At 39.3% G+C, this 24,516-nt stretch overlaps 2 pseudogenes; both read left to right on the forward strand.

Annotated features, from left to right (window-relative positions):
• The first annotated feature begins 4,402 nt into the window (after nucleotides 1–4,402).
• Nucleotides 4,403–9,438, forward strand: LOC140509049 (olfactory receptor 8B3-like; annotated as a pseudogene).
• An 8,223-nt stretch (nucleotides 9,439–17,661) lies between these two features.
• On the forward strand, nucleotides 17,662–21,928 carry LOC140509050 (olfactory receptor 8D2-like; annotated as a pseudogene).
• The last annotated feature ends 2,588 nt before the right edge of the window (nucleotides 21,929–24,516 follow it).

Consider the following 24,516-nt stretch of genomic DNA (forward strand, 5'->3'; position numbering starts at 1 on the left):
GCCCCCACCTGAGCACCTGAACTTGATCTCACACTGAATAGCAGCCCTGGCCCCGCCCAAAGCCCTGAGGCTGGGAAGCAGCATTTGAATCTCAGACCCCAAGTGCTGGCTGGGTGGATCTGGAGGCGAGGTGGGGATGGAGAGGACACTCAGAAGTCAAGTCACTGGCTGGGAAAATGCCTAGAAAAGGGAAAAAAAATGAGACTATAGAAGGTTACTTTCTTGGTGAACAGGCATTTCCTCCCTTCCTTTCTGATGAGGAAGAACAATGCTTACCATCAGGGAAAGACACAGAAGTCAAGGCTTCTGTATCCCAGCCCACTCAATAGGCTAAGGTCATGGAAGAGCTCAAAAAGGATTTTGAAAATCAAGTTAGAGAGGTGAAGGAAAAACTGGGAAGAGAAATGAGTGACATGCAAGCAAAGCATGAAAAACAAGTAAACACCCTGCTAAAGGAGACCCAAAAAAATGCTGAAGAAAATAACACCCTGAAAAATAGGCTAACTCAATTGGCAAAGGAGGTTCAAGAAGCCAATGAGGAGAAGAATGCTTTCAAAAGCACAATTAGCCAAATGGAAAAGGAGATTCAAAAGCTCAGTGAAGAAAATAGTTCTTTCAAAATTAGAATGGAACAGATGGAGGCTAATGACTTTATGAGAAACCAAGAAATCACAAAACAAAACCAAAAGAATGAAAAAATGGAAGATCATGTGAAATATCTCATTGGAAAAACAACTGACCTGGAAAATAGATCCAGGAGAGACAATTTAAAAATTATGGGCCTACCTGAAAGCCATGATCAAAAAAAGAGCCTACACATCATCTTTCATGAAATTATCAAGGAAAACTGCTCTGAGATTCTAGAACCAGAGGGCAAAATAAGTATTCAAGGAATCCACAGAACACCGCATGAAAGAGATCCAAAAAGAGAAACTCCTAGGAACATTGTGGCCAAATTCCAGAGTTCCCAGGTCAAGGAGAAAATATTGCAAGCAGCTAGAAAGAAACAATTCAAGTATTGTGGAAATACAATCAGGATAACACAAGATCTAGCAGCTTCTACCTTAAGGGATCAAAGGGCGTGGAATAGGATATTCCAGAAGTCAAAGGAACTAGGACTAAAACCAAGAATCACCTACCCAGCAAAACTGAGTATAATACTTCAGGGGAAAAATTGGTCTTTCAATGAAATAGAGGACTTTCAAGCATTCTTGATGAAAAGACCAGAGCTGAAAAGAAAATTTGACTTTCAAACACAAGAATAAAGAGAAGCATGAAAAAGTAAATAGCAAAGAGAAGTCATAAGGGACTTTACTAAAGTTGAACTGTTTACATTCCTACATGGAAAGACAATATTTGTAACTCTTGAAACTATTCAGTATCTGGGTACTGGGTGGGATTACACACACACACATGCACACGCACACGCACACACACATAGAGACAGAGTGTACAGAGTGAATTGAAGAGGATGGGATCATATCTTTAAAAAATGAAATCAAGCAGTGAGAGAGAAATATACTGGGAGGAGAAAGGGAGAAATGGAATGGGGCAAATTATCTCTCATAAAAGAGGTAAGCAAAAGACTTTTTAGTGGAGGAATAAAGAGGGGAGATGAGAGAAAAACATGAAGTTTACTCTCATCACATTCCACTAAAGGAAGGAATAAAATGCACACTCATTTTGGTATGAAAGCCTATCTTACAATACAGGAAAGTGGGGGATAAGGGGATAAGCAGGGTGGGGGGGATGATGGAAGGGAGAGCATGGGGAGGAGGGAGCAATTTGAGGTCAACACTCATGGGGAGGGACAGGATCAAAAGAGAGAACAGAAGTAATGGGGGACAGGATAGGATGGAGGGAAATATAATTAGTTCTTACACAACACTACTATTATGGAAGTCATTTGCAAAACTACACAGATTTGGCCTATATTGAATTGCTTGCCTTCCAAAAGGAAGGGGTGGGGAGGGAGGGAGGGCAGATTGGCAGACAGGGGCAATTAGAACGCTCGGTGTTTTGGAGTGGGGGGAGGGGACAAAAGGGGAGAAAATTTGTAACCCAAAATTTTGTGAAAATGAATGTTAAAAGTTAAATAAATAAATAAAAAAGAAGAAAAAAAAATTAAATTAGAAAAATTGCTATCCCCATGCAGAGAAAGAACTATGGAGTCTGAAAGCAGATGAAAGTATATTATTTTCTCCTTTTTTTTCCTTTCTGAAAGTTTTTCTCTATTGTTCTAATTCTGCTTTCACACCATGACTATGTTTAATGTGGAAATATGTTTAATATAATTATATAGGTATAACATAAATCAGATTGTATGATGTCTTGGGGAGGAGGAAGAAAAGGAGAGGGAAGACTTAGAACTCAAAATCTTATAAAGGTGAATGTTTAAAACTAAAAATAATTTAATTAATTAATTGATAAAAGAAAAAAATGTATAGTCCTAAAAATTTACAATATATTGAGCATAATACTAAAAATTAAGGCCTATGATTAATCAGTTAATTGAAGAATGTACAAGAAGTCATTTTAAATTTCAAAGACAAAATTTAAGGAGTGAGAATATAACAGTATCAATAAAGCAATCATATTTTTTGAGAAGACCAAGAAAACTGGCAAATCAGTGATTTGGTTTTTGGGAGGAAATCTCTCTTTAGAAATGAGAAGAGAAAACACAACTAATGAAGAGGAAAGTAAGTTTTTTTTCCTAAAAGAATAATTACAGTGTTTTACACATAAGTAGATGCTACCAATACTGAAGATTTTAATGAAATGAGAAAGATTAAAAAATTATAAAATAAGTAATAAATAGCTGAAACAATAAAATAAAAGAAAGACAAATTGAAACCTCCGTAGAACACTTTCCATGGTAAATTCTAATCAAGAATGAGATTGACTTAAAATGAATTCTAGCAAACTTTTAGATACCCAAGAATTTTCATACAGAAAAGAAAAAAATACTGTTTTCAAAAATTAAAATGTCAATTCATCAAATTCCTTCCATAAAAATATGTATTTGGTAAACAAACAAAGAGAATGTAGGGCAGAAAAATGAACCAAAGAGAAATACAACTTATTGATACTGATATAAACATTCAATGAATCGTGAAGTTTGTATAATTATATCCCAAAAGTTATTCACTACAACTAAGTTGCATTTATACCAGAAATGCAACGTTTTATTAGAAAAAAAATGAATATATAAATCAAAATCGTTACAAAAATCCCTAAACATGTTATATCAGGGAGGTTGAAAAAATCAGTCCAATGCAGCACTCATGTTGAAAACTTTAAAAAAGAGAAACAAAAGGACTTTTCTTCACTATATTCTTAAGAAAGACTATTTAAAAGCAAATATTACCATTATTTCCAGCCAAGTTCTCCCACTGAGATCAAGGGACAAGCAAGAATTCCTATTAGCATTATTAATGCTTGTCAAAATCTTAGCAATACTACATATAGCAATATGATAATAAAAAACAATTTGAGGAAGTGATAACTGGAGAATAGGAAACAAGGTGTTGGTGAAAAGTTCTTTTACTAAGTAAATCCAAAATAATTGACTAAAACCATTAATTGAGATAAGTAACTTGAAATGGAGTACCATGATGAATGAAGTCCCCAAAATAGCTTCTCTATATATGAATAAGTACAGGAAAATAGTTTGAAAGAGAAATGATGTTTAAGGTAGTAACAAAATACATTTGTTATTTGAGATTTAACTTACCAATACACAGCTAGGGTTTATAGCAAAAATAACCTCCATAGAAATAAAGAATTAAATAACAAGAGAGGCGCTCAATATTCAAGTGTTGTCTGTTAAACTAATGAAGATAATAATAGTAAAATAAGGTAATATATAAATTTAAAACAATTGAGTAATTTTAATACAGATGTGACACAAAGTAATTACATGAAATAATATCAAATTTTACATGATGAAAAGAAATAAAAGCCAAAAATATCATGGAAACAGAAACAAGTGAAGCAAATAAAACTCCCCGTAATAATGGAGACTGAATCGCATTTTAAGACTTAATATGGTATATCATATGTCAATAGAAAGCATTCTAAATTTTGAGTCTGAAGACCAATATTTGAATAATTACATTACTATCTTTGTAACCATGGAAAATTCATAAACTCTCTGGTCTTCATTTTCCATATCTGTAAAATGGCAGAAACAGATTGTTTAAACTTTAGTAAAGTTCATATCTCAAAAAAATAAATTAATAAATTGGATATTGATTGATCTCTTTATTTTTTCCCTCAAAAACCTTTTGTTCAGTGAGGTTTTTTTTGTCTTTTTTTCCTTTTCATTTTTGGTAATCTCTTGTTTGATTTTTTAGATTTTTATTTTGATCTTTAATAGAAGCTAAATAAGTGTGTTTTGAAAGTTTCTTTTTTCTAGGAACTAGATCACATCACTATATGTGGAGTTTTGCCACCCCACTCTTACCAAAAAGCCAAATTAACTGATGCCTGATATCTTAACTCCTTCCTTCATTTATGCATTTCTTTATTCAAAAATCAAAACAAGAGTCAACTTAAACGACTTGCAATCTGTTGGGCTTAGGGTTGGATAGATCAATATTTACCTATAGAAGTAAGTACTCTATGTGTGTGTGTGTGTGTGTATGTGTATTTGTGTGTCTGTGTATGTAGTTGACATAAACTCCCTTGTATCCAAATGATGCACAAGGGCAGAGGATCTAACTTCTTTACAACCGTAATGAGCCTGAATTTAGTATTATACATGGGTTGGAAAATATTTTCCTCTGGACACAAGTAGGATAACACAGTTTAACTATCTTGATTCTACATTGACAGGAGCATCTAGACAGCTCATGCTCCCATATATTAACTTGAGAGCTCATTTTGAGGCTGTAACCCTCAGAGATTGTGGCTGCATAAAATGTCGTTCAAGAGAGAAATTCTGAGAACCAAGATTTGAAGAAAAGGGGGGAAGTTCCACATATAAATTTACAGAATGAGTAGAAGATTGAATCCCTTAGGAGAAAAAAAAGTTTGTGGTACACTGTGTAAACATGGACATTGTAATTATGACTCCCTGAAGTGTTTGATTCCAGAGAGAGAACCTGCAGGATCCTTTCTGTGGTTCCAACGTAGTCCATGAGAATATCATATCCAAAATAAAGCCTTCAGTTTCGTATCACCTGTTGATTATGGTGACACCCCTGGGCACTATTTCCTCCTCTCAATCTAGAGCATTCCTCAGGTGAAGTCACAGTCCTGTGATCTTTATAGCTCAAAGCACCTCTCTATTCAGTCCAGAGGCTGAGGTTTATTCTCTGATTACTTCAGAAGAAAAGGGAATAGAAGAGGGAGAATCTCGAATCACTATTATTTGAATTATTTCTCCTTCAGAATCCAGGGGCTCAAAACCAGTAAAGACCATCATTGAAGTGACTAGGCAGGAGAAGGATGAATGTGTAAGACATTAATTTTAGATTTTTCCTTCTGTTTTGTCCTCCTTTCTTTGGCAATCACGAGATTTGAGGATTCCATAAAACGTCGTGTCCCTAAGCTTTGTCACTGACTCATATATAGGTCTTTTGGTGTACTCTAGGTGTGAATGGGGAAGAGAATGTGGAAAGATAATGGGAATTTTGTATCATTACCCCCATAGGACTCTCCTCTGAAAAACGGGACTCTGGATCCAGTCTACAGGCAGCTGGGTGGTGTGATGGAGAGAACCTTGAGTTTTAAATCAGAAAGACCTAAGTTCCAATCCAGCTTCTTACACTAACAAGCTGTGTGACCTTGGGCAATGTCACTCTGTTAGCTTCAGTTTCCTCGACAATAAACTGGGGATAAGAATAACATCTGCTTCCCAGGGTTGTTATGAGAATCCAATGATATAATATTTGCAAAGAATTTGAGGCAGTGCTTGACACATATTGATAATAATATAAAGTTAACAACAATACTTTTACCATAGGCATCTGCAGAACTCTTTGAGATACTATTTCATCATCTCTGAAATGGGAAAAAGTAGTTAAAGTTTTTCCTGAGGTGGCCAGCTTAGCGTATCCTGTGAGAGATACTGGAAACTACTGTTATACTCCTCATATCTGTTTGCTTTGGAGTCTGAGGAACATCAACTGTTATAATGCAGGGGAGTATCAACTGTTATTCTGCAGGGGAACTCAGGAACAGTTTTCTATTATCATCCAGCTCATGGAGACAGTTGCTCAGCCCAATCAAAATCCCTGGATATTTTGGGGAGGATAAGAACCATCTCTGCATGGCATGGTGATGATGTTTTCCGGACACTTCTAAAATTTCTTCTTTTTCATAACTGGAGTTGAGATTTGGCTACCTCTAGCAATTATTTTGCATCTAGCATGAGTTTTTGCATCTAGTATGACTTTTTTTCGTTTCCTCATAGATCCATCAAAAGGAAAATGGCTTTGGCAAATGCCTCTTCAGTGACTGAGCTCATCTTTGCAGGTTTAATAGATCAACCAGAGCTCCAGGTACCCCTGTTCCTCCTGCTTGTGGGGACTTATGAGATCACTATAGTGGGAAGTGTAGGAATGATCATTTCAATCAGGATGAATTCTCAGCTTCAAACTCTTATGTACTTTTTCATCTTCAATTTATTTTTCATAGAAGGGCAGCTAGGTGGTAGAGTGGATAGAGCACCAGTGCAGGAGTCAGAGGACCTGAGTTCAAATCTCACCTCAGACACTTGATACTCACTAGCTGTGTGACCTTGGGCAAGTCACTAAACCCCGATTGCCTCATCCTGGGTCATCTCCAGTCATCCTGATGAATCTAGTCACTGAATTCAGATGGCTCTGGAGGAGAAGTGAGGCTGGTGACTTGCACAGCCCACCCTTGCTCAAAACAAAGTCAAGTGCAAGTCATGTCATTATTTCTCTGATGCATGGTCTTCTTCAGCAATGAAGGACAAACACACATCTTTCATAGATCTCTGCTACTCCTTTGTCTTTGTTCCCAAAATGTTGATGAATTTTGTCCTAATGAAAAATATCATCTCTTTTTCAGGATGTATGGCACAGCTCTATTTTTTCTGTTTTTTTGTTATTTCTGAATGTTACATGTTGACAATAATGGCTTATGATCATTATGTTGCCATCTGTAATCCATTGCTGTATAGTGTTACCATGTCTAATCAGGTCTGTTCATGGCTGAACAGGTGGGGCATATGGAATAAGGTTTTCTGGTGCCATGGCCCACACTGGATTCATACTGAGACTGTCTTTCTATGATGCCAACATCATAAACTGTTACATGTGTCATATGCTTCCCCTTCTCCAGCTCTCCTGCACCAGTACCTATGTCAATGAGCTGGTGGTTTTCATTGTTGTGGACACATTGTTGTGCCTAGTGTCACCATCTTCACCTCTTATGCTCTCATCCTATCCAGTATCCTGAACATCAGCTCCACTGAAGGCAGGTCCAAAGCATTCAACACCTGCAGCTCCCACATAATTGTGATCACTCTTTTCTTTGGGTCAGCTTCCTTGATGTATCTTAAGCCATCTTCCCCAGGGTCAGTGGAACAGGACAAAGTAACTACAATCTTTTACACAAATGTGGGGCGCATGATAAACCCTATCATTTATAGTCTGAGGAATAAAGATGTTCAGGCTACTTTGAGGAAAACCTTGAGGAGAAGAATATTTTCTAGAACATGAGCAGAATTTTCATAGTGAGAGGTGACTTCAACGGCCTAAGGTTCCTTTTCTTTCCTTGATTAATTAAAACTATCTCAGGATGGACTCTTTACCCAAATTCTTCTCCTTGTTTTTTATTGCCCAACATTCTACCAACATGGCTTGTTTCTTTTGTTTTTAAAAAAACAATGGAAAGTGTTCAATTTAGAGTAAGCAGATCAGGGTATGAATCCTGGATGTTTTTTCTCTGTGAACTCTGGCAGGTCCCTTAACCTTTGCAGACTTCAGAATTTTTATTTGTAAACATGGAGGTTTTTGAACTATGTGGCTTCTAATATCCTTTTTAGGTATAAAGTTTTGATCTATGACTCTGTGAAAATGCAAATATCTCATGGAATCATTCAATAAGTTGTATCTTAATTCTTATAGAACTTTCATTCTCTGCTCATTGTTAGTGGTGAATAATTCAGGAAGACAATACATGAAGGGAGGTTGTTGGGAAAAGAGTAATAAAATGACCAAATCATATAGGCATAATATAACCCCTTCAAGTCCCTCCCCCCACCTAAGTAAGTCAAGCACAACTAATTATATAAGTGCACAAAGGTATAATTTGTCCTTTATATGAAAACCAAAGGAATTTCCTTTCACTTTTTCTCCCAGATCTAAACTCCCATGCTCTTAGGCACAGCTGATACTGTTAGATGATGTTACAGGTAGAAGTTTCCTACCTCCCACAATAGATATAAAATGGGACTGGTCTGGATCAGAATAATAATTAAAAATTCCCAGCATATTTTGAGTGCATGCCTATTTGCAACTAGGACATGATGAAAAATGGACAACTAAGACATACCAATTTTGAAGCAAACATTTTCAGTTTCTGAAAAAATTGCTAGTGGGAAAAGTTCTTAAAGCAGTTATAATATGGAGAGATTTCAGTAAGTTGATTTGACTTAAAAACCTTTTCTGAGGGATGTTTCCTTTCCGTTTGTCAAATTGACTGAACTATCTTAATGCAAAAGGAATTTTTTGGTCCTGTGTCCCATGACATGTATAGGGCAGATAGGTGGCACAGTGGATAGAGTACTGACCCTAGAGTCAGAAAGACTTGAGTTCAATTCTCACATCAGACACTTACTGGCTGTGGGAAGCTGGGAAAGTTACTTAACCTTGTTTGATTAGGTTTGTCATCTGTAATATGACTTGGAGAAGGAAATGGCAAAGCTCTCCAGTAATTTGCCCAGAAAACCCAAATGAAGTCACAGAGAGTCCTACACAAATGCAATACTCAACAGCATTACATTTATTATTAGAAGCTGATTGGAAGGGTGGCAGAGACCAAGTCATGAAAATATGCTTGGTATTTTGAAACTCTTTACATCTTTGTCCCTTCCTCCTTTCCCAGTTTACCTACATGTTCCTCACATCCTGAATTAAGCATACTGGCTTACTTGTCACCCCTGCATGGCATTCCATCTTCATCCTGATGATTTGAACTATCTGATACCTGGAGTATACTCACTCCATAAGAAATAATGAAATAGATACCTTCAGAGGAAACTGGAGGACTTTTATGAACTGATGCAGAAGTGAGCGAGCAGAATTAGGAGACCAATTTCTCAATAATAACAGTACCAAGGAGAAAGACAACTGATCAATTTAATGATAAACCATGGGTCCAAAAGAATGAAGATGAAACATTGTATTCATATTCTAAGAGAGGTGATTAATTTAAAATATATAGAGAGAATTTCATTTTCTGTATAAGACTAAAATGGAAATTTATTTGGTAAGGCTGTGTACATATGTACTAAGGGAATTATTTTGTGAGTCTTTTTGTTTGTTTTTTAAATTTATTTATTAATTTTGTTTTTAGTACTCATTTCTACAAAATTCTGAGTTCCAAATTTTCTCCCCATCTCTCCCTTACCCCCACCCCAAAACTTCTCGCACTCTGATTGCCCCTTCCTCCAATGTGCCCTCCCTTCTAACACCCCTCCCTTCCCTATCCCCATCTTCTCTCTTGTCCTATAGGGCAAGATACATTTCTATACCCCATTACCTGTATTTCTTATTTTCTAGTTTTACACAAAAATAATTCTCAACATTTGTTCCTAAAACTTTGAGTTCCAACTTCTCTTCCTTCCTCCCTCCTCACCCATCCCCACTGAGAAGGCAAGCAATTCAATATCGGCTATATATATGTAGTTTTGCAAATGACTTCCATAATAGTCATGCCATGTAAGACTAACTATATTTCTCTCCATCCTAACCTGCCCCCTATTTCTTCTATTTTCTCTTTTGACCTTGTCCCTCCCCAAGAGTGTTTACTTCTAATTTTTCCCTCTTCCCATTTGCCCTCTCTTCCATCATTCCCCCACCCTGTTTATCCCGTTCTCCCCTACTTTCCTGTAGTGTAAAACAGACTTTCATATCAAGTTGAGTGTGCATGTTATTCCTTCCTTGAGCCAAATGTGGTAAGAGTAAGCTTCACTTTTTCCCTCTCACTTCCCCCCTTTTTCCCTCCATTGGAAAAGTTTTTCTTGCCTCTTCTATGAGAGAAAATTTGCCCATTCCATTTCTCCCTTTCCCCCTGCAATATATTCCTCTCTCACCCCTTAATTTTATTTTTTTTCGATAGGATACCTTCCTATTCACCTCATCCTGTGCTCTCTGTCTCTCTCTCTCTGTCTCTGTCTCTCTGTGTGTGTGTGTGTGTGTGTGTGTTTGTGTGTGTATAATCCCTCCAACTACCCAGATACTGAGAAAAGTTCTAAGAGTTACAAATATTATCTTTCCATGTAGGAATATAAACAGTTCAACTTTAGTAAGTCCCTTATGATTTCTCTTTCCTGTTTATCTTTTCATGCTTCCCTTGATTCTTGTGTTTGAAAGTCAAATTTTCTTTTCAGCTCTGGTCTTTTCATCAAGAATACTTGAAATTCTTCTATTTCATTGGATGACCATATTTTCCCTATGAAGTATTATACTCAGTTTTGCTGTGTAGGTGATTTTTAGTTTTAATTCTAGTTCCTTTGACTTCTAGAATATCATATTCCACGCCCTTCGATCTCTTAATGTAGAAGCTGCTAGATCTTGTGTTATCCTGATTATACTTCCACAATATTTGAATTGTTTCTTCCTAGCTGCTTGCAATATTTTTCTCCTTGACGTGGGAACTCTGGAATTTGGCTACAATATTCCTAGGAGTTTCTCTTTTTGGATCTCTTTCACGAGGTGATTGGTGGATCCTTTCAATATTTATTTTGCCCTCTGGTTCTAGAATATCAGGGCAGCTTTCCATGATAATTTCATGAGCTCTTTTTGATCATGGCTTTCAGATAGTCCCATAATTTTCAAATTGTTTCTCCTAGATCTATTTTCCAGGTCAGTTGTTTTTCCAATGAGATATTTTACATTATCTTCCATTTTTTTCATTCTTTTGGTTTTGTTTTGTAATTAATTTCTTGGTTTCTCATAAAGTCATTGGTTTTCATTAGTTCCATTCTAATTTTTAAAGAGCTATTTTCTTCAGTGAGCTTTTGAACCTCCTTTTCCATTTGGCTAATTCTGCTTTTTAAAGCATTTTTCTCCTCATTGGTTTTTTTGGATCTCTTTTGCCAATTTAGTTAGCCTATTTTTAAAGGTGTTATTTTCTTCAACATTTTTTTGGGGTCTCCTTTAGCAAACTGTTGACTTGCTTTTCATGACTTTCTTGCATCATTCTCATTTTTCTTCCCAATTTTTTCTCCACCTCTCTTACTTGATTTTCAAAATCTTTTTTGAGCTCTTCCATGACCTGAGACCATTCTATATTTATTTTGAAGGTTTTGGATGCAGGAGCCTTGACTTTTTTGTCTTTCCCTGATGGTAAACATTATTCTTCCTCATCTGAAAGGATAGGAGAGAATATCTTTTCACCAAGAAAGTAACCTTCTATAGTCTTATTTTCCCCCCTTTTTTGGGCATTTTTTCAACCAGTTACTTGACTTTTGGCTTCTTTGTCAAGACTAGAGTATATAGGTATACTCTGGGGACCTGTAGGATCTCAGTTATTCCAAGGTGACACAATTGAGGGAGAGGATTTCACTCCCAACATGGCTTCTGACTGAGATTCTGATCAACTACTCAATTCCCCCAAGGGCTTTAGGTGGGGATGGGCCGCCACTCAGGGCTAAGGTTCAGATCAGCTGCTCAATTCCCCCGGGGGCTTTAAGCTGAGGCTCCAACAATGCCTACTGGGGCCACCACCATGGCTGCCTGCTGCTGCTGCCTATGCCTACTGCTGCTGCAGCCTCTGCCAGTGCTTGGGGCTGGGGCTAGTGGAGGACCCTGCTCCCTTGTCACAGAAGTGAAAAAGCTCTTTCACTGACTTTTGAAGCTGCCTTTAGCACCTGTGGGTTGAAGGATCTGTGAACCTTCACTGCTCCTGGGGATTCTGCTCCCAAGGCCTTCTCTGACCCTGCTCCTCCTGGTGCCACATGTCCTAGGTTGGGCTGTGCTCTGCTCTGTGTATGGTGCTACAGACCTTTCCCATTGGTCTTTCAGGTCACCCTGGGCTGGAAATCTCCTCCACTCTGTCATTCTGTGGCTTCTGCTGCTCTAGAATTTGTTGAGAATCTTTTTATACAGGTATTTTATGGGCTGTGGGGGAAGAGCTAGAGTTTGTGCATCTATTTACTCCACCATCTTGGTTCCCCCCCCTTGAGGTTTTTTTAAAGCAATTTTTAAAAAGAATAGGTAGCAATTTAGAATAAGAAGTACTAACATACAACTAGCATTTAGTAAGTATTTACTATGTTCTAAGCAATCAAATTGTGCTCAGCATTGGTGTTACAAATACCAAAAAAGAAAAGAGTCCCTGACTCCAAGAACTTTACACTGTAATGGGAAAAAGTAATATACAAAAGAACTGAAAAATCATGGGGAGGGGAATGGAAAGTGGGAGAAGAGAGATGAATAACGTTGAAAATCTGAAGCAGAGGTAGGAGGAAGTTTGGTTGACCTGGGCTCTTCCTCAAAATTGAGACCCCAAGAGGAACTCTGAAATGGAAGAAGGAAGCCAACCTGGTTGAAGGATATTTCAGAGTGAGAAGATTGAAGAAGACAGTGGATATGTCAGGATAAGGAGGCCTGAGGCAGCTGAGGTATGCTTGTAAAATTTGTCAAGTTAATGTCAGAGGTATGGTAAGAATGAAGATGACAAGAAGGCCATTTAAATAATAAGATAGTATGAATAGATATAGAGATGGTAAAGTGCAGGGTATGGTGGTCCACTTTTACTGTCATATAGAATGCTTAGAGGGAAGTATTATGAAATAAGGCTAGAAAAAGTTAGACCTCATCAGTTTATGAAGAATTTTGAATGCCATGTAGCATTTGAGCTTTATCACTAAGGATCCATTAAAAGATTTTGTGCAGAGGAGTGACAAAACTAGACTGATCCTTAAGCAAAGGGTCTTGTGGTGATTTGAGGAGCAATTGAAGAGAAAGAGGAAAGAAATGAAGGAAGAAAGGACAGAAAGTTAGGAAACTATCACAATAGTTCATGTTAATGACAATGAAGGATAAAGTAGGGTGGTGACAGTAAGAATAGGATTGTCTTTGTTTTGGTGATGGAACTCAGGATAGTGTAATTTTCAACTCTGGGACAGTTGGACAGGTATGCAAGAAGTTTCCTAGGATATGTTATGATTTCCCTACAAGGAATTACTAGGAATGGACATTGTGAATATTTGTATTCAGCAAACAATGATACCTATTTCTGATACTCATTTCTGATGTGATATTTATTTCTTACAGATCCTGATCCCTTTGGATCGTCCCTAAAAGCTTTAATTGCTTTGTCATTAATTGTGTCTTCTTAATTAATTGTGTCTTCTAGTCTAGAATCTAGTCTCCAGAGATATGTCATCCTGTGGGAATCAGGGACATGTGTATTTCTAACCCCCATCTCAATATATCAAAGTAACTATCTTCTTATCCTCCCCTTGTTATGTCCTGGGAGGAAAATGTCTTCAGCAAAATCAACCTGAGCTTCTTGAAAGGTCAGAGGAAAATCCTGATTTATCTTGGCGGAGGGACAATATAGATAGGGGACTGGCTTTACTTAAATGACCTTGAATTGTTGAGTTTACATATTACTCCAAAGCCTTCTTCTAGAAAAAGAGAAGGTGCTGCCTTTGTGCTCATACTTAAGAAGTCACTACTTCCAACAGCAAATTCTGAAAGGAAAGTACTCTGATTGCTCCAAAATTGCTTCTCTGGTAAATGGTAAGTATAGATTCTCCTTTTTTTTTCCTTTTCCTCTCTCATTTTTAAACAACTGATTCCCAGTTCCCTGGCTATATTCAATATGGATTTGTGTTTCTCAGATATCCTCTCAGGGTTATAAACACTCATCCAGGAAGGTCTTCTAATTACTTATAATCTTATAATACCTTGAAGCCTCCACAGGCACCAATGACATTTGTGAGCATAGGAGACAGATATTCAATATATTATTAGTCCAGTAATTAAATCCCAGAACCTATACCACTAGAAAATTCTCATCCTTTAAAGTTCCATAATTGATTTATCCCACTCCATTTGTAGTTAGTATGGTGGATGAAATTTGAAATAACTTAAGAAAGAAAGATTTGAGCTTTAAGGCATATTGATTTATGCCCTTCAGTTTTGGCAGTAGACCCTACATACAAGGGGAGACAGATTTTTATGCATTAAAGGAAAATGATTAGCAAGATATAAGCCAGGATGAAAGATTAGGTAATCAGATTCTAATTGGTGGAAACATTTGAGGGTTTCTGAATTCAGAGGTGGAAAACAAACAGGTGTAATTCCCCGAAATCAGAAAAAATGTTGTCCCACTATCTTCCAAGTGTCTATATTTAATCAAAGAAACAAAGAAAGAGTAGTTGATTGATGAGTACAGGGCCAGTTTTCAAATAAGACATATGGGTCTCTTAACATATAATTGTGAGAAAATTTCTTGTATGAGTCTTTGGATATGATTAGATTTCTGGTCAGCATAACCTGGGTCCTTCGTTGACATCTCTAAGAAACAGGAAGAGATGGTCCATCTTCCCAGCCATGCAGGTCTAGGTTCAAATAATGCAATGAAGTTTTCTCACAATTCCCATAATTGAAGAAAGTTTTCTCCCAAGACAGAAATTGGACTAGACCCTTAATTGAATAAAAGGGAACTGAGTTCAAATTCAGTTACCTGATGGAGTCTATGTGCTTCAATCAATCCCCATAATTCCCTCACTAAGCTATTCCAAGTCTCTGAAAATTTATGGGCTTCTGAGATTTTTGTGGGTGGGAATATTTTGGCCTGTATTTTTATGATCATAATAAGCAGTGACACTTGCCTTTCCCCCTGCTTAGAGCTCTTCAAGAGGAGGCCAGACAACCAATTGTTGGGCGTCTTGTATAGAAGATGTCTATTTCAGTGATTCTCTGAGCTGTACTAAACCTTATCTAGCTGCTGCTCTTGGTGTTCTGCTTCATCTTCTGAGAAAATTCTTTGTGGACTAAAGAAAATCAGTCATGGGTGGATAATATTCTTTGAGGGGCCTCAGTTACCAAGACCTTAGTACTCACTTTCTGCTACAGTTCTGTTTCTCACCACACTCTTATCTTGGGGACCCTGAGCTATGAAAGAGAAAAATGATACAGCCATGAGTAGAAGTCTAACTCCTGCAAATTCTAGTAATCTTATGAATTTTGGTATTGACATTATAATTCAAACTGATGTCATAAATTAAGGATTGTCAAGATAAAACTCTACCTCTAATATTTCCCTCCACTTTGTAAGTAACTAGAACATATCTAACACTAATCCCTATGTAAGTTTTTCTTTGATTTCATTCTCTGAATAAAATAAAATTTGATCTTATGCTTCTGTGTGAAAAAAGACTGACTCTAGTGAGAAGGAAACCCTGATGATGTTCCCCAGGTCTCATTCCTAATTTATAATGAATTCAAATGAAGGAGGTAAGTTAGGGTCTTTCCTGATTCATAAAGAGCTACTGTTAATGTTTCAGGCCAGATAAGGAAATGGGATCCTTTCAAAAATAAATAATAGCTGACCTTCATGTACATGTTTTAAGGTTAACAAAATGCTTTCAAAACTAATCTCATTTTTTCTTCACAAGTTATGCAAAAAAAGAGAATGTTTTCCATTTTGACTTTTATTTGATGCTATCTTATTTAGGGAAGTGGCTTCTTGTCTTAAGGTTGTCACTGTCATCTACTTCCTCCTGAATTCTTCCCCCACATAATTTTGGGAAGACACATAATTTCATTTTTTTTCCTCATGAAATGAGGTTAGAAAATCTACTACTTATGGGGAACCTATCTTTGTGTCAGAGAGAAATAGAAAGAATTCTGTTATGAACTGAACTGTGCAAATAAATGCAATTATAATTAGAGGGAAGAATATTTGAAAAGAATGAAATTAAAATATAGTTTTGTATTCTTTTATGAAAGAATCTGTTGTCTTTCACAAAATTGTCGATTAACAAGGGAATACTCCTTCTCCTAATCTCCTAAATCCTATCCTCCCATGTGGACCCCAATAAAGCAACCCTCAGTTTGAACCACTTTTTTGGATCAGTATCTATTCACAACCATAGCTAATGAGCATTCACTAATGCTTTAAAAAAAAAAAACTAAGCCAACTGAAAGACACATTGCTTCAAAGCAGATTATATGTAATGAAGCAATATTGCAAAATGATATTATAGATCTCCCATGCACACAGGATCACACTCTTCTATAAATGACCACATCAACAAAGGAGGAAGAGAACTCTGATATGAAGACCTGTGAGAAGGGAACACTTCCAGTGGGGCAGATGCATAGGGAACTTGTGTAGTCAAGGCACATGGGTTTTTAGACTGACTCACATCTCTACTAGTTTCAGAGAAACTGATGTCTTCTGCTGATTTCATCAGGGAAGCTGCTTTCCTTGTTGAGTTGGATTTCTTTGCTGCTATGTTCTGTTTGCTACAGTGCTCTCTGCTGGACAGCTCTGCTGAGTTTCTATTTCCAGCTCTTTTCTGGTCATTTCCACTTAGCTGTTTTTCTTTGAATATCTCTGTTTCTGTGCTCTGCTACTATCTGATGGACTTCAGCAGGTAGGGAGCCTCTCTTCTGCAAGCAGAGGACACATTTTCTTTAGCTGTAGCTCTAGAATTATTTATAGTTACCCCCAACCAATTAACCAGCAATAGTTAGCAAGTCCTCAGGTCTGAAATATATCTTTTGATATATTTCATCTTCCTTTCATCTAAACTCTAACCTGATTTATAGTTTGAAATCTTTTAAACTCCTATAATATCCTTGAGTCACAAGCCTGGGTTCCCTTTTAAATGATCCCAAGGACTCAATGTCAGAAAACTACAGAGAAGCTAGAGGAAGGAGTTTGCTTTCAGTTCTCCATAATGTCACTGGTTTCTGTACATATCAGCTTAAGAGCAGAACTCAAAAAGATGGGAAGGAATTGGCAGTGTACATACCTTTGTCTTATCTCCAGCAGATCAAAATCCCCTTATTTCCAATACCTTTGTTTCAAATTCCATGAAAAAGAATAGTATTCATAGCATAAAATTTAGAGGTGGATAGAATTTTATAGATCATTTAGTTCACCCACCTTATTCTACAGATGAAGAAACTGAAACCCAGGTAGGTTGAGTGCTTAGGGTTATACAGGAAGTAAATGTTATTCAGACCCAGGTTGTATGTCTTTGGTGGTATTCGCATTACACTTGTTTTCCATAAATGTACCTGAGATCAACACAAATTTCAACTTTGTCTAAGCCTAAAGGAGCATCTGTATCTCCCAAGTGGGTTCAATTGTCTCTCTGATCAAAGCTTCCCCTTTTCATTTTTGAATCAGAAAACAAAGATGTTTTGTCAGTGAATCTTTACATACATTTCATTTCTAATTGCAGAAAGTTTTGTCTCTTATTTCCTTAGTCGCTAAAGTGCTTATTTACTGTAGCTTAGAAAAACTCAATGTTCCTTTTCTCTTTGGTCTTTTATTTCAAAGTCAAGGGTTTTCAAGGAAAGAAGCCCTAGAAAACATAACATGCTAAAGCAATAAAGGGACTTCTAGGTCACCTTGTTAAAAAAATTCATTTTACAGATGAAGAAATCAAAGCCCAGAGAACACAGGATTCCTAAAAAATATTGCCCTTAAAAAGACCCCAAATTTCTAATCAGACTCTCAGAGTTGGAAGGTATAACAGAGGCCAACTATTTTAGTTGTGAAGGAATTCCCTCAGTAATACCCCTGACCATTGGTCAGCCAGTCTTTATTCAAAAATTTAGGGGGAGCTGTCAGTCCTGAAAACAAATGACCAAAGAAGTCCCAATGGTTTTGCCAATACTATTAACTCTAAAAACATCAAATAGCTCACATAGATTATCACAACCACAGTTAACTCTTAAAAATAAAATAAAAAAGCCAAAATAAAACCAAAGAGATAAAGAGATCATAAGCAAAAAAGCTTTCTTTATTCCATTGGAGGAGGGAAACTTCCAGGGCCTCCTCTAGGAGTAGACCCTCCTTAATGTGGCAACTCTCAGTACATATGCTAATGGTTACACCATGTGTTATAGCCCTGACAACAAGGGGTAACAGGTAACAATGAGACAAGTTTGATTGATAGCAGGACTTCATGACCAAACATGGATACTCAAGGTGTTTGTCCAAGCTCAGGGATCACCTGGTGCTGGTGTAAAACAATTCTGGAATTTTGCTGTGGCTAAGTTCATTCAGAGAAGGAGCACAAAAGATTGTTGTCATGCCAAGCTCAGGACACACAGTTTGCTTGCAAAACAAGGTGTCTTCTAATAGTAAATAGAGAAGAGCAAAAGAGAGGGGTGGTCTTCCTATAGGCATCCTGACAAGGTAAATCAATAACTAAAACCCTGGAGGCAGCCTGTTTCTCTTTTGGTATGTTCCAGAGCTTAGAATTTTTTTCTTTAATGTTGAACTAATATTTTCATGATGATCTTTTGCCCATTGCCTAATCCCAGTTAAAATATAGCTATGGAGGAGAAGCAGTAATACTCTAGATCTTTTAAAATTTTTTGATAGTGAGTTCAATGAGCATGAAAAGCTATTATACTGTCTGCATGGTGACTCTGATGTTGTGAGTAGCTTAAAATTCCTTAAATACAATGGTCTAACTATTCCTCTGTCTGTGGTAGCTAGATTTTTTTCTCCCCTGAAGCCTTGCTGGACTAGTCAAAGGTCATTAGTCTATCTTATAAAGATCTGGATTAGTTGTCCTTGTTACCATTACATGAATTGCAACTCTATCTGCTTCTCTGTAGTCTGAATAGGTCAAATTTAAAGAAGGGAAGACCAGTGTACAGGAAGGAGTGGTGACTATAAATCCTTGGACCTTTGATGCTAACAACCAGTCATACATTCAAATGAGTGTTTATCTATTTCAGAGGTATCACCAGTAGAAACTATACATAATGCTCTCCTTTCCTTTCCCATTGTTTGACTGCTTTAGTTTGTTTAGTTACTATGGAACTTTGACCATCACTCCTATTGCTTTTTTATGGAGGAAAAGCCCAGATCATTTCTTTGAGATAGGTCTGTTCTCATGGGTATGGCTAATTTGAGATGTGGCCAGAGCTGTGAATTTAGAATGCAAGATCCCTGCAAGACAGAGTTGTTTTTCATTTGTTGGTATATTCCTAGGAGATATCGTAGTGCTTTAAATGAAGTGCACAGTAAAAATTTGATGGATTAGATTGGATTGGACACAGGGGCCAGGACTTTTGACTCCTTACTCTGTCTCATTTATTTCCATAGACTAGATTGAGGATTGAGTGGAAGTATCCTTTTGTGTCCTCCATCGACTAAGAGCACCAGATACCCAAATTATGTCCAAAGACATGTCTTATGCAATCATTCATTCACAAAAATGGCTCGATTGTCCACTCGGTGCCATGGAGGAGACAAAAAGGTGGTGCAGACCTCTCCTTTGTGAACCTCTGACCTATAGGTTCCATTAGATTATACCCAGAGTGAGGCAGTAGATTTTGTTTCTATGATACACTGAGTATTACTGTGGGCATTTCATTTGAAAAGTAAGTTTTGGAGTTTCTGGGTAAGTTTGAAAGTGGGTATGAGCCTCACACCTTTCCCATGGGGCTCAAATATGGTGATGTAGGATTTATCTCACAGAGCAGAAGTATATGAAGTCTCTGGTCCAATTATGTGGGCTTCCCAGAGACCTCAGGGAATACTGGGACAAGGTATCCAGGAGCAGACAGGGTGGATTGGAATCACAGAACCTTAGAGTTGGATGTGTCCTTAGAGGTCATCTATTTTAACCTGTGAACTCAGAGAGGAATCCAATGTACATGATTTCTAGCAAGTATTTTTTTAGCCCATGTCCCAGTACTTGTACTGATTATACACTTACAACCTCCAAAGCTGGAATGTGTCATTCTGTTCTAAAGAGGGAGACTTGCCTAGAATGTAACTCTTCTCTTCAATCTCCACAGTTTTTGTTTATAGGACAATGACCACAGGAAACCACTCTACAGTGATGGAGTTTATCCTCGCAGGGCTCACAGATCAGCGAGGGCTCCAGCTTCCCCTGTTTCTCTTGTTCCTGGGCATCTATGTGGTTACTGTGTTGGGGAATCTGGGCATGATCTTCCTGATTGCTATCAGTTCTCAACTTCAATCCTCCGTGTACTATTTCCTCAGTCATTTATCCCTCATCGATCTCTGCTGCTCCTCTGTCATTACCCCTAAAATGTTAGTGAACTTTGTGGCTGAGAAGAATGTCATCTCCTTTGTGGAGTTCATGACCCAACTCTGTTTTTTCCTAATTTTTATCATTGCTGAAGGTTACCTTCTGACAGCAATGGCTTATGATCATTATGTAGCCATCTGTAGTCCCTTGCTTTATGATGTTCTCATGTCTCACAGAATGTGCTCTGGAATGATGTTGTTGTGGTTCACTCCTTGGGAATTTTTGGTGCCATGTTTTATACTAGCCACATGGTAATGCTCTCCTTTTATGAAGCTCACATTGTCAGACATTAATTCTGTGATATTCTTCCCCTTTTAAGCCTCTGCTGCTCAAGTACCCATGTTAATCAAGTTCTTTTTACTATTGGGGGAGTAAACACCTTAGCTCCCTCTCTGGCTGTCATTGTCTCTTACACTTTTATCTTGTCCAGCATCTTCCGCATCCACTCTACTGAGGGCAGGTCCAAAGCACTTGGTACCTGCAGCTCCCACCTCATAGCTGTGGGCATCTTCTTTGGGTCTATCACTTTCATGTACTTCAAGTCCCCTTCTAGTAACTCTATGGAGCAAGAGAAAGCATCCTTAGCATTTTACACTACAGTGATCCCCATGCTAAACCCTCTGATTTATAGTCTGAGGAATAAGGACATGAAGAATGCTATTAGAAAGGTTGTGGGGAATTGAAGCTTCTCCTGAGTTTCAGAATTTCCCAGAAGTAGAGAAAAAAATGAGTTCAAAGGAAAGTTATTTGAAATCTCTTTATATTCATACAAAGTAGGGTTCTCAGCCTAATTCATGTGAGTCTCTTCTTCACTAGTATCTTGGGGTCAGAAACCATACAGCCCCTTTTAAAGTTTCTTGGAATCTATTACAAGGGTGTACTGTAATTAAACAGTCAATAAATGCTTGTTAAAGGAATCAGTGAATAAGTTAAATAAATGAAATCCCCCTCAAACTCTTTCCTGTTCAGGAGTTATTGATAGATTTTCTCTTCTTCCCATGGTTTCAAATTAATGTGCAACTCACTCCTTTTTCAAAACTCCCTAATAATTCATAGTTTTGGTTTTTTATCATATGATCCTCATGTGTACCAGGGAGGAAGTTTGAAGACAGTTCATAGAAGATCATGGACTGTGCAAGAAGAGAGTTTGATCGAATTCTAGAAGTGGTTCCCTGATTTCTCTCTCTCTTTTTCTTTCTTATTTATTTATATATGTACATGTGTACATGTATATAAATATGTATTCTATTATAATGTGTGTATACATGTGAGGGGCGCTCTGGACCTGGGCTCCCTGAGAGGACAGGAGACGCCAGAGAGTCTGGACCTGCTGACGTGGCTTTGCCACGGTGGCACTGGGGCGGCTCTACTGGGCTGGGCTCCGCCCTCAGGGAGGAACTGGGGAGGGGCTTACCCGGAATAGGAGGGCGAGTTCTGGGGGATATAAGGCACAACACGGAAGGGGAAAGGGGGGACTTCTTGCTGACCATCATGTAATAAAGGTGCTCTTGTCCACCTCCGGAGTTCTGCCTGGTAATTTCTCCCCCTGACCCCAAAGGGGGGAGCTGGAGACGTCCGAAGATCCGTGGGCAGGGTAAGTTGATGCGGTGGTTGGGGTCTCGCCCCTGACAGCTGGCGCCCGAAACAGCAACCGCCGTAGGAGACCGCTAGCCCCCCAGACCGCAGGCGGGTGGGGGAAGATCAGGCAGCCCTAGAGTCGTAGGACTTTAGGAAGGATGGGACAGAAGCAGATAAAAGCCCGCATTGATCCGGAGGATAAAGGCGTTCTCGCCTGTCAGATTTATAAAGTCTGTAAAGAACAAGGTATCAGAATTCACATCAGAGACTGCCGAGAATGGGTGAATAAGATCTGGATGGTCAGCCCTTGGATAGAGCACGCAGGAATAGATCCGGGCAGATGGGCGGTGGTGGGCCAACAAATGGCCTCCTACCATAAGGATAATCCTTCGCTCCTAACGCCCAAGGATTTTGTGGTATACTCGGCAATTGGCACGGCATTTAACCCCGTGCCGCCTCCCATTTCTGGAAATCAGAGTACTCAGGTGGGAGATTCCATCATGGGGTCAGACAGTGAGGACGAGGGAGAGAAACTGTACCCCTGGAAAGAGATGAGGCGAAGTGAGAATACTGACCCCCCTAAATGGGACTTTCCTCCGCCTCCCGATTGGGACCCGCTAGAAAAACAGGAACAGTGGAAAGCTCCAAAGGGAGCTCAGGCTGCTCAGAAAACGCCTAAAGGCCCCCTAGTGGCGACTGGGGTAACAACCCGCAGAGGAGCAGGACAAAAGGAAGAGGGCGGGGTAGGAGAAGTTACTACTCTTATGGCCCAGTTATCCACCGGGCCCCCAGTGAACTTTCAGTATAAGTTCGAGCAGATTGGTAAGAATGCAGGGTTTGAATATCGCCCGCCCTCGCAGACAGCCCCCCCGCCAATGAGCCTCCTCACTCGTAGCCTCCAGCAAGCTGCGAGAGACGGGGAAGATGTAGAATGGGCGGAGTGGGGGACAGGCTTTTACCCGGTCTTAGTTGAGAATCCCGGCCAGGAAAATGAAACTAGACATCATCGGCCAGTTCCCTTTAAGTTTATGAAGGAATTGAAAGAGGCCGTGTCCAAGTATGGCCCAGGCTCAGTATTAGTACAGAAGGCATTGGCTTCCTCGGTGGCAGCCTTTCCTTGGCTTCCATATGACTTCCTAGAGGTGATGCAGGCGATCCTTGACCCAGCCGCCTTCATAGCCTATAAAGCCTATGTGCGTCGCGCTGCTAAAGCCTATATAGAGGAAACCGGAATAGCCAACACCGAGGAAGCCATGGAGATGATCACCAGGTCGGGAACTTGGTCCATGCTACAAAGGCAGTTAAACTTCGATGGGAATGTCAGGCATGCCGTGAATGTGGTCTATCTTAGGGCTCTGGAGAGGTTAGGTACCCCTGGGGCGGGGACCATGTTGTCCTCCCTAAAACAGAGAAAGAACGAGAGCCCCCTTGACTTTGTAAGCAGGGTAAAGGAAACTGTCCATGCCACGTTTGGAGGCAACTGGGGAGCAGCCCCTCATCTAGTGGTGCAATTAATCAAAGAAGGGCTCAAGCCAGAATTTGGCACCATCTTTTCCTCACTCCCGTATCCACCCACCCTAGAACAAATAGTTGAGAAGTTGATGGACCTCCCCCAGAAAGACCCCTTTACAGCCATAGCCGAGACCTTGGAGGGCCAACAGCGCCTCCTGGCAGCAGTATTGGACAAGAAGGGAGGCAGGCCAACATGCTTTAATTGTGGCAGAGAAGGGCATTTCAAGGCTGCCTGCCGAAAAACCCCCAAAGGAGTTCAGTGCTTTTCTTGCGGAAAGCCCGGGCACATAGCTAAGTATTGTAGATCCAACCCACAGGGGTCGGGAAACGGAAAGAGGGGGTCTCCAGGGGGAGGGGGCCCCCGAAACTCATCTCAGAGGACTCAGCAACACCCCCGAAACTAATGGAGGTTTTAATGGTAGACCAAAAGAATAAATGCCCATTAGAAATCCCTCCCTGGACCACCGTGTCGGTCTCAGTCCTGAGCCGTAATTTCCCCCGCTTGGTAATTGGATCAGAACATTGTCCCTCCATGGTGGTCCACAGCCAACTCCTCTCCCCCCAGGAAAGAGAGATATGGGTCACCAACCCTCACTCCTGGTCGGTGACGCTGACTCCCGAAACTGAAATAGCAAAGGCCATCAATCTACCTTGGCTCGATAAGGATCACCATCCACAGGGCCCACGAAGCTTTCTCTATTGGACACAACAAATTCTGTCAGAGAGGCCCACAATCACCTTAATGGTGGATGGGCGCCCCCTGGAGGGAATGGTAGATACCGGGGCAGACGTCTCGGTGATCAAAGACTCAGATTGGGACTCCCAATGGCCTACCCAGCGAGCTTCGCAAACTGTGGCCGGGGTAGGGGGAACCCAGTTAGCTCGAAAGTCGGAGCGCTTTCTGGCATGGCAATATGAGGATACCCAAGGGAAATTCAAACCGCTCTGCGTGCCTG

This window comes from Notamacropus eugenii, chromosome 5 (genome assembly GCF_028372415.1).
Source record: "Notamacropus eugenii isolate mMacEug1 chromosome 5, mMacEug1.pri_v2, whole genome shotgun sequence".
Classification (NCBI taxonomy): Eukaryota; Metazoa; Chordata; class Mammalia; order Diprotodontia; family Macropodidae; genus Notamacropus; species Notamacropus eugenii.